Below are 11,130 nucleotides of genomic sequence, written 5' to 3'. Positions count from 1 at the left end.
TGCACTTGGTAACAGCGTGGTTCAATAAATTTGTCAAACGACACTCTTGTTTGTCGTCATAAGCGCTGACGGAAAATGTGCAAGCATTGAACTGAAGGTTCAGCGCCTGGCATAATTATCTTTCTCAGCATGATTCCACTGGTGTGGTCTGCTGGAAATGTAGAATCGATAAAGAATGAAATGACATGTTATTTAACTAAAAGTTTCAATTTGTTGAACAAATTTATTTTTTATTTTATTTAATTTTTTTTGTTTATCTGTATTAACGAGATTTTTAGTGGAGATCGAAGTAGTCTGTGCGCGCATGTTGACGTGTCGGAAATTTCGGCAGCCAGTTTTTTCGCGTCCGTGATTTTCTACTTAACTTAAAGATACTAGATTTGGCTGAATTGAAAATTTAATGCTGCTGCGGATCGGCGTCAACGGCAAACTGCAAGATTCCCGACCAATTGGAAAGCTTAACCCTGAAGTTCAACAATCTCGATTCCTGGGAGGAATTTTCCAGTTGAGACCGGTAATACCCCCTGCTGAGACGACATGGCCTGTTGAGGAAGAAGGAAGAAGGTCTCATCATAAGAAAATGGAATTTTTGGAAGCAATCAGCAGAAAAATGATCCAGTTTGGTGAGATCTAGCCATTTTATTTGTACATATAACTAATTATTACTTTCAGATCTATTCAGGTAAATGAAAATTTCAATAACCTACTATATTCGTAAATATGCCAAAAGTTTGCTTTCTCGCCAAGGAAAGCGTCCCATAAATTCCTATCCAAAATCCAACTCCAGATATCTATGAAGTGGACCAAGTTCTTGGACATATTCTGAGTAGAGATTTAATCAACATTTCCTCCCCATCCCCGCTGATCGTAAGGACCTGGCCAGGTGTCGAGGTCGTTCAATGAAAGGTTTGTCAAGTCCCAGCCATCTTTTCTGGCGCATTGAACGTCTCTATCGACAGTCACCCCAGGATGTGTACGGTCGGCTATGCTATGCTATGCTATGCTATCTGTATTAACGAGATTTTTAGCCCTGAGCTAGTTCATCTCGGGACCCACGCTTTACTTCCCTTCCGAAGGAAGAACTCACATTTTGTGAGTTTGTCTTGTCGGGAGTGGGATTCGATCCCAGGTCCTCGGCGTGATAGTCAAGTGTTCTAATCATCACACCAGGTCCGCTCCACACGTAGAAAGTGTGCCCGGAATTCAATTTAGGTTTCACCCGAAATAGACGTGGGCAAGACGGAAACAGAATTCGAGAGACAATTATTCAATCTTATTATTTTAAGAAAATTATAGTTCTTTCACAATATATTTTTTCGTGATATGAAAACTAACTTATAAATTAGCAAGGGATACCAAATTGGCAATGAGGCATTAAGCGAGGTGCAAGAATAAACTCGATCATTATTGGTCGGTGCTTAGGAAGACGAAAATTAGATAAAAACCCTATTGGGGTAACAGGTTGGGACACCGCTTGGAACTGAAAAGAAAACCCGTGAAGGTTCTGCGATCCATATAGGACACATCATCCGGATTATGCCACCGAACCTGTTGGAAAAGTTTTGGCAGGAAACTCTGCTGATGGTGAGACCATCTTTGCAAATGTGGAAACTCATTGTTTTCCATGCATTCCACTGAAATATTCTAAAACTCAATCAATTGGTATGAAATTATGAGTTATAAGCAAAGAGTACCCAAAATATGACCCGCTGCTCAAATGGTTCCGCACCCTATTTAAACTAATTCAACGATTAGTTAAATTGTATCAAAAATGATCGTAGTAGTCTGTGATCACGTGCATCATTTAGCTATTGCATATGTATAAGTTTCGGTTTTTTTTTATACGTTTCCATCAATGGGGCACCTTCGGTGTAGTACTAGATTTGTAGTAATGAGCTGAATTTTAGTATGGTGAGAAGGTCAATTCTCCGTTTCTGCAATAAAATGGCGCAAAAAGCGTGGGTATTATGATTCCTTGCCTAATTTGATGCTGTTTGAGCAAAACTTTGGAAAACTATGTTGTTCATGTTGCAAGAAATGGAGAAAACAACAACACTGTTGCCCAAAGTTTTGCTCAAGCAGCATCAAATTAGGCAAGGAATCACGCTTTTTGTACCATTTCATTGTAGAAATGGAGAATTGACCTTCTCACCATACTATAATTCAGCTCATTACTACAAATCTAGTACTTCACCGATCTGTCCTATTGCATGTGCTGCTGATAATAAAGAAAACTGAAATATTTTCAGTGACTTTGAGGGCTCTCCCATTATTGCCTTATTTACCTGCGTTACTATAATGTATTTGATTCGTTTATCGATACTCGGGGATAATATTGAAGCATGAGATATTGACCGTAACCCAATATCTTATCAATAATAGCACGATTATCGTGTCGCAAAAACGAAAATTCTTTAGTTTTAATCCGTTTCTGTTCCAATTGAGACCGTATTGAGGTTGCTGTAGATAGTAGAAGAAAACTTCAAATCCCACCATGAACGAAAACCGTCCCGTGCGAACTCTACGACACGGATTGCACAAACTGAAATCAAAATTGACACCAGTTTTACCACCACCAGATTATGGAATGAGAACATCTAGCGACCAGCAAAAAGTTTTATTGACAAATGAGAATCCAACTAGAGACAGTAATATTCAGAAATTAGTGCAGGAGTTCCAAGGAGAATACATTTTACTAAGGTGGCGCAGATAAACATTGCAAACGACTGGTTGTCTCTTCCACTCTTCTGGTGTTCTTATGCAACTAAAATAGTGACGTCACTATTTTAGATCCATAAGAACACCAGAAGAATGGAAGAGACAACCAGTGGTTTGCAATGTTTATCTGCGCCACCTTAGTAAAATGTATTCTCCTTGCAGGAGTTCCAGGGATTGACAACCAAAAATACGACTGCAGTATGCAGTCCAAATAATGTGTTAAACCCGTCGTGTACTAACGAATTGGAACACATCTACGATGAAGTTACTATCAGGGTATTGTATTCGAGAAGCAAAATCTATCTTTATGCAAGTGACGGATCACGTGAAACCAAATCGGAGTAAATCAATTCGATGTGCCATCATATTTTTTCAGCCAAGATGTGGATGTGTGGATGACACCATAAGTCAAATCATTTGAACAGTAACATAAGCACATTAGAAATATTCTCACACTTCATTTTCTCTGCTAAATAGAATATCTGAATTTAGATCAAGTTTCCTTCACTCTTATAAACTCTTTTTTTTTGTTTTAAACATAGATCAGGTACCTCTAGCTCCTGTAGCGCTGAAACAGAAGAGCAATGGAGTGATTTTTCATCTGATTCCGAGTACCCGTATTACCCCGCTAATATGACACCGACTGTTGTCGAATAACCGGGGTAAACTTTTAATTCGACAAACTGGTCACCCTACACCATCTTGTTCATTAAAATTTGGCAACTCTATTTTTGTTTTTGTTTTGATTTCCTGATTTGTTATGAAACCTAATTTCAACAGATACTGCGGTGGTGCGAAAGAAAAGCTAGTTCTTTCTACGATTGTTTCCATCCTCAGTTCATTCCGGTTGGTCTCCAGGCGGTTTGGGTGTCGAATAGCACCAACTCAGGACTTCCAGAATTATCGGCTGCAAGAGGAGCTGCTGCGGGTGCGAGTATGAGCACAATATCAAACTGTTTTGCATTTACAGTGTACATCGCTCTGACATTTGAACACTTTTTAATTCGACATTTGTCGAATAAGCGGGGTACGAATTAAAAAGTGTCGTATTAAAACGTGTCGAACCAGCGGGGTAAGACGTAGGTAGGGTAAGTAGGTAAATGTAGCAACAAATCAGCTTTCTTTAGCACAATTCAGATGTTGATTTCAGTGAATATTACGACACCGTATCCTCAGACGTAATGAATCGAACTGGCATACGAGTCAAGTACGAGCGAAACGAATCACAACTGCCAAACGCTGTTGCCGAGTTTTTAGAAAAAGAACAAAATTACGTCGACGGGCTCACGATCACGAACGGCATATCGAACTATATTCCTTTGCTCGAGCGTGCAATTCTTCCGGAGGGATTACGTGGCCAAAGAAACAATCTGTTTGCAAACAAAGAAGAAATGCATAAGTTTCATCAAGACAAAGTTGTAACGAAAATGTGGAACATATTGCGGAATGTTTCATCCGTTTCATAGATTCGGATAAATTCTACTGCTACGCGAAGTATGAATATTTTACGGTAAGGAAACAATAGCCCTGTTCAACGACGTAGGTTGAACTTGCTCGAAGTTGCTGCATCCTACTCTTACCCATTTGTCAACAAACGGGAAAGAGCGGGATGGAGCAAGTTCGAGCAAGTTCAACCTACGTCGTTGAACAGGACTAATATGAACCAGCTAACTGTTCTTCATGTGATCAAGTTAAAAATTTTACAGCAAAATCAATGGGAAATGAATTCTGTCACATGGTTTCATGGAGATCCACTGTGTACTGATTCTCCAGAAATTGTTTTGGCAATTTATTATGCTGTATTCAGTAAGATCCTGATAGTGTTTTAGGTTGATAACATCGTGGCACTTTTCTGTCAATTTTTAACTCAATAAAAATGTTTTGGGTTCGTGAAACAAAACATAAACAGTAAGGGGCCATCCATTAGGTACGACACGGAAAAAAACCGTACGAAAATTTCCAATTTAAGCGTGACGTACTTAATGGATGTTCCTTAAAGAAAGCATGGTTGAGGGAAAGGGGTGTGGTTTGTGTAAATTGGAGAAAATGTTGATTTTTTCTGTACAAGAACGGAACAAACCACTCTTTAGCAAACTCTAGCTTAAGAAACTATTATTCAGCTAGTTATGTTACTTGGAAATACCACAAAAGCACGCTTTACAATGCATATCACAATTTTGCTAGAAGAAACTCCCTAGAAATCTATTAAGTTACTCCTAGATTTGTCCCAGAAAAAAATATTGGACAAATCCCTAGAGGAGTCTCTGAAAGAATCACTACGGAAAGCACTGTAGAAGATGTCTTCAAAAATCTCGTAATAAATCCCAAAAGGAATCCATGGTCAAACTCCTAAAGGAATATATGTAGAATAGGCCTGTTTAATTAAAAAAAAAATATGATTCTCTGATTCTCACGTCCATATTTTGATTGGCATCCAAGGAACTGTTTTTGCTGATTACTTGCTTCTCTGGCATCAATGATGTAGGAGTTGAGCAATTAAAATTCGTGAAAGCCTAATGTGTTCTAAAAGCTAGCTTTTCGGGGTAATCATGCTTTGGGCCTCTAAATTTCAATAGATTTGGCTGAAATTTTGACCAATTACTTCTATTTGGAAGCCAATCAAGTCAATTTATGGGGGTGTACTTGAAAATCACAGAACATTTTTGAAGAAGTGGACAAGCATAATGTAGAACTTCCAGGAGAAATATATCAAGGAATTCTGAGGAATATCCGGAAGAATTTCTGAAGAAATCCATGCAAGAAATTCTGTAGAAAATAATGAAGAAAAATATTTGGAGGGATTCCTGAAAGAATCCTAGGATAAATTGCTGCATGAATACCTAAAGGAATCCTCAAGGACTTCTGGTGGAATCCTCATAAGAATCCCACGAATAATTCCTAGAAAAATCCGTTGGTATTTAAAGTACAACTACAATAATCCGTGGAAAAAATCCAGTAGAAAATCCTGATGAAATCTCAACAAGAATTCTCGGAAAAAAAAAATCGCGAAATCTCCTTGGGAAATATCTGGCGGATATCCAGCAGGGATTGCTTGAGGAATCTCAGCAGAAATTCCCGGAGGAGTCTGAGGAGGAATTGTAGGAGGAATACCAAGCAATACCAAAAGGAAATAAATCTCTGAAAGGTTTCCCCTTGGAGGAAAATTTGGGGAAATCCCAGAAACACTCTGGGCATCTGAAGAAATGCCAGCAATCATTCTTTGAGAAATTCCCGGATGATTCACGACATGTTTTGAAAACAGATGCAAAATTTAGTATTTTTTCGCTGAGAATAGATTTAAAATTGTTTTGCCTTTTTGAAACATAACGCAAGATTTTTTTTGTTACGTAGTTTGTATATAGTGCCGAAAGTTATCAACTGAAATTGAGATACATTGTAAAATACTGGAAATGTTGAATGTTAATGCTGAGTGTAAAACATTTTTATTTTCTTGTTAAAAGAGACTAACATAATCGGGTCAAAAAACCGACAAAATTTGAGAAAAACGGAACCGTGGACTTCCATAATCATGTGAGAACTGTGTTATAATACTTAATTGTGTCGAATTTCTTCATTAAAGTAAAAAAAATATCGCGATAAAAGTACTCCGGATAATCGAGTCTAAAATTCCGGATAATCGAATCCCGGATAATCGAGTCTCCGGATAATCGAGTCTCCGGATAATCGAGTCCGACCTGTATTTTAATTGTCACTAATGTTATCCACAAAAGTTGTTTTAAAGTGATCAATTTGACCCCGAATTGCGGAACTCAACAATGGATATCGGACGCCATTTTGAAATCCAAGATTGCAATATGGGTATCAATCGATCGGGCTTGATGAGTAGAAGTCAAAAATCGATATTTAACGTCATTTTGAAATCTAAGATGGTGGACTATATCCATTGATGGTGTTTGGAAAATAGTCGAATTATTACTTCAGCCTTTTATATGCAATTCTCAATTGAAATTAATTTGGAATAAAGTTGAATTTTTGGGTAGGTAGTTTATCATTTTTCATGCAGCCGAAAGACACATTGTCTATTGGATGTAACATTGATAGTGGCCAGAATAACACCATAAAACCCACATATTGTCCACAAATAAAAATCATGGAGTAGTACAAACATAAGTGGAGAAGCTGTGTAGAGTATATCGGGTTGAAATCAAAAAATGAAATGATGATGAACCTGGGCGTGTTAGTGGAATACCTGTAAATACGAGACACTGAAGACGACCTTATAGTTGAGGTCGAAACACGTATCTGTCAAAGGATGCAAATTCTTGGTAAAGTTAAAGGAACAGTACTTAACACGCTTTTCTTTTTAAAACATGCAATATGTCTGAAAATTTTCGTATGGCCAGTACGTAAAGTTATGTCGAATTCGTTTTTGATTCAGTTCCAACCTGGGTTGGAACTGGATGAGATCACAGTTTCAACCCCAACCCGACTTCGGTTTCGCTTGTACTAAAGTTTGTTTGAGTTTGTTTGACGTTTGTTTGTTTACACATTTTCCGCCAATCCAGTTCCAACCCAGGTTCAAAAACGAATTCGACATTAGTTTGTGAGGCACTGAATGCAAAATACAATTACTTTATCAAAAATCATAATTTGTGTAAAATCTAACTTCTACAGTATTTTACGGTTGGTTATGCTACACATAGTGAGCACTTTTTATTTGATTTGTTTCAGAAAATTAAATTTGAGAAATTTTACAACGCAGTTAAAACTACATGAATTTACAAGGCCCATGCACACTTTTAAGATTTTATCGGGTTAGATTTCTACTCCAATTTATAAGTCCTTTTTCTATTCTTTCTGAGTGGTTATCGTCTTTCTCACTTGTTTAGAGCTGTATTGTATCTATACGGATCAGAATATAACGATAGCGTGGAGGTTGTACTGAAATAGAACTTGAGAAAATTATCAGATATTGAGGACCTACAACGAAGATTTTTTTTTTGGAATTACACCATAGACTTCCGTTTTATTTCGTCAAATCATGCTTATTTTGTTGGAACTTGACCTTTGATAACACATTTATCTATGCATTTAAATTGTGAGACACCTTGGGCGTTAACGGGTTAAAATAATCTTCTTTTATAATAACCCACACAGTATCTCACGTCGTGTACTAAGGCTCCTCCTTATTTAGACCGAACTGCAAACCACTCCGTCACTGGCACACGCAAACAGAACAGAGATAGCGAAACAACACATCCTCTTGGGGTGTTTCACAGGCGCAAACCAGACGGCAATATCAACAACTAGCCGATCATATGTTTCCCGCGAGCTCGCGTGGTAAACGGGCTGGTGTGAGTGGAAAAGTGGGTGTTGCGTTGTTGCGTGGTGGGCATGATGGGAAAATCTGTATACAAACATACAAGGCTGGGTTTTCCTGAATGAAAAAGTAGCTGGGCAAGGACAAAATGATTGATTGCTGATGCGTAGCTGGCGAAAGGATTCGATCGATTTTTCATTATTGAATTGAAGGGGTTCTATCGATACGATGAGGGGTTGTATGAATGGGGGATGGGCTGATAATGATATCGAAAGGAATGATATTTTTATCAATTGTTTTATTATATATTGTTGTTCAGTTTTTCAACTTTCTCATGAAGTTTTTACATTTTTACATTTATTTTTCTTCATGGTTTGTTATTCATTTGATTTGCAAACAATTTGTGTTTGTTTTCGTTCTTGTTTACTGCATGGCAGTATTACTAACCCCATGCACGGTCTGGTGTGCGGTATGGCACGTCTACCCATGTTACTTTTTGCGTCGAACGAATGCACGGAAAGACGACATCGCATCCAGACTGCCCACAAACCAACACCACAGTACTGAAGCTCCACCGTACCACATACGTTCGGGAATGTGTTGGATGCTGTTTGGATGTGGGAGCTTATTGTATAGAACATAAAGTGGAAAAAATCGACAAAAATTTTGGATTCTGTTGCGTCGTTGCAAATTGAAAACATAAAATTCTCGCGGACTCGAAATTCCTGGGATTACCTTTTGGGTTCAGTGAAAACTTTATTAAACCTTGAGGTTGAGATTGATCGGGAAAATGGTTTAACGTCGCGGGTGAATTACGTCGTTTGGTGCGGTGCATTTGTGCAGGGCAAGGTGTGAAAAGATATCCGATTAGTGGGAATCCATTAACTAATTTTCCGAATCGGAAGGATCTATATATAAAAGGAAAGGTTTGATCAAATATAAAGTTTTTGAATAACCAACCATTAAACGTGACACAGTGTGAATAGAAGAAAAGAAAAACAAAAACCTGTAAATTACGAAAACAAAATAAAGATAAATGTAACAATTACTATTGAATATAAATATGATTCATCGTGGTGAAAATCATTAACAGATGATTGATTTGAAAATATTTTGCAATAAACAAAGTGGGTCATGTGCGTAAAAATAACATTGTATAAAATATATGAAGGCGAGAAAATCTGTCGGAAAATTACCAATTCATAACAAATTGGCGACGAGTGAATAAATCCATGTGCAACGAAGTAATGATTTGATTATAGCCAAGGTGTGTGATTATATCTACATATGCAGTTCTGAGTGCAGTTTAGTGCAGATTATATAACATATGTATCATACGTACTGCTGAGCTACTGGATGGATCGATGTGTGAACGCATCAACAAAGGGGGTTAGTGCCGATCTGAAGTGTGTATGCAAATGTTGAAGAACTAAATAAGTTGGAGCATTTTTTACGACAAACTTTCGGTAAGTTCGTTTATTTTGCGAGACAAAGTGACTGTTGCATTATACATAATTTTAGAATTTCTTAGTTTTACGTATGTATCAGTAATGTCGCAAATCCAAAATATTTCCAAATTTGAGAAATAAACAACAAGCATCTTGACTTGACCATAAAAAAACTTTGGTGTTCTTTGAAATATGATATTTTTAGGATTCTTCATTTCTTCGAATAATTATCGTATGGAAAGTTAAACTTGAATTTGGTACACATCTTGAAGACACCCCAAGATTTTGGAATTATACCTTTAGATATTGCATTGGTTTACTTTTTACTAGTGCTTTTCAAGTTTCGGAAGTTAACGTTAGGTATACAGGTAATCTTAGATATAACGTACCCTCGATATAGCGAATTCGATATAACGTACATTTTGCTTCGATATAACGTGCAACATTGAAAATTTTTATTTTTCCCAGGAATAGCCTTTAGATAAACTACGAAATCACTCAAATCAATGTTTTGTTGCTGCATAAGCCTTGTTACCCAGAATTAGCGCAATTTGGAGAAAAATTTAGTGTACGTTATATCGAAGCAAAATGTACGTTATATCGAAGCACAAAAAACGGAATGATTGTTTCGTGAAAACTCAAGTTTTTCATTATTGGTTTTGTGAATTTCACCGAAATCATTATTTGGGATTAATTTCACGTCAAACACATGCATACTAGCATAAAGAATATTAAATTTTTCTCTGCTTCGATATAACGTACACTTCGATATAACGTACTGTACGTTATATCGAAGAAGACCTGTAATGATAATCATGTAAAATTATGACATGATACTTGTTATTATATGAAATTAGAATCAAATGAATATATAGAAATTCCTGGTACTAAACATGTTATCGCGCTTCCAAGTTAAATTTCGGACACCAAAACGTTGTTATTACAAACTACCTAGTGGTAGAGCATGACTAAATAGTTGCTTCCTGTTAAGTTTGGATCTTAACCTAGAAGACAAACTGTTCATGTTTGACAAAGTTAAGATGTGTCCAAAAACTGTGATGAAAATGGATTTTTCTTAAATGTTTTAAAAGTATAAGAAAGAGCAGTCCTCTATAATCAAAAATAAAAAAAAAAACATAATCAAGTCCCCTCTCATCAAAAATAACAAATAATCAAAAACTTCATGTTGGAGTGGTTTTTTATTTGAAGTTTTGTTACATCGTTTAGCGAATTGCCAACCTTAAATGTACCTGTTCAACGAGTGTAAATTCTTGACTTTTCTTTATCTTATACAATGGTGCAGTTCACTTTCAGAGACACCCTTACATTTCCCAAATTCTCCTTCGCGTTCCTCTGGATCCGATCTATTGATACCTTTCCTCCCCCCTACATGGAGTAATCGTTAATGGGATCCTGGAAATATTATCTGCAAGAATCCAGATTTAGGGAAACCCCGGGAGAAATCCTAGATGTAATATCGGAATTAGTCACGGGAGGAGTTCCTCGAAAAATATGGAAGATATCCGTTAAAATTCCGGAAGGATTCCCGGGAGAAAACCTGGAAAGAATCCAGGGAGGAATCCGGAGAGGGATACCGGGGAATATCCGGTAGGAACCCCTGAAAGAATCCAGCAGGTACCCCTTAAGAAGGTCCAGCAAATATTCCTGAAGGAATTATGGAAG

At 37.2% G+C, this 11,130-nt stretch overlaps 2 protein-coding genes across 3 annotated transcripts in view; both read left to right on the top strand.

Annotated features, from left to right (window-relative positions):
* The first annotated feature begins 9,326 nt into the window (after positions 1-9,326).
* Positions 9,327-11,130, top strand: part of LOC109417184 (protein yippee-like) — a 314,595-nt gene continuing 312,791 nt past the window's right edge. Inside the window, exon 1 of one of the 2 annotated variants that reach the window (XM_062860536.1) lies at positions 9,327-9,465. The gene's annotated coding sequence lies outside the window, so the exon portion shown is untranslated. The remainder of the gene's footprint in view (positions 9,466-11,130) is intronic. The other variant, XM_062860532.1, reaches the window with a different exon arrangement.
* The window catches only part of LOC109422422 (ras-related protein Rab-23), a 176,269-nt gene continuing 174,476 nt past the window's right edge, over positions 9,338-11,130 (top strand). Inside the window, exon 1 of the mRNA XM_062860529.1 lies at positions 9,338-9,465. The gene's annotated coding sequence lies outside the window, so the exon portion shown is untranslated. The remainder of the gene's footprint in view (positions 9,466-11,130) is intronic.

This window comes from Aedes albopictus, chromosome 3, assembly GCF_035046485.1.
Source record: "Aedes albopictus strain Foshan chromosome 3, AalbF5, whole genome shotgun sequence".
Taxonomy (NCBI): Eukaryota; Metazoa; Arthropoda; class Insecta; order Diptera; family Culicidae; genus Aedes; species Aedes albopictus.
This window is presented reverse-complemented; position numbering and strand designations above follow the sequence as displayed.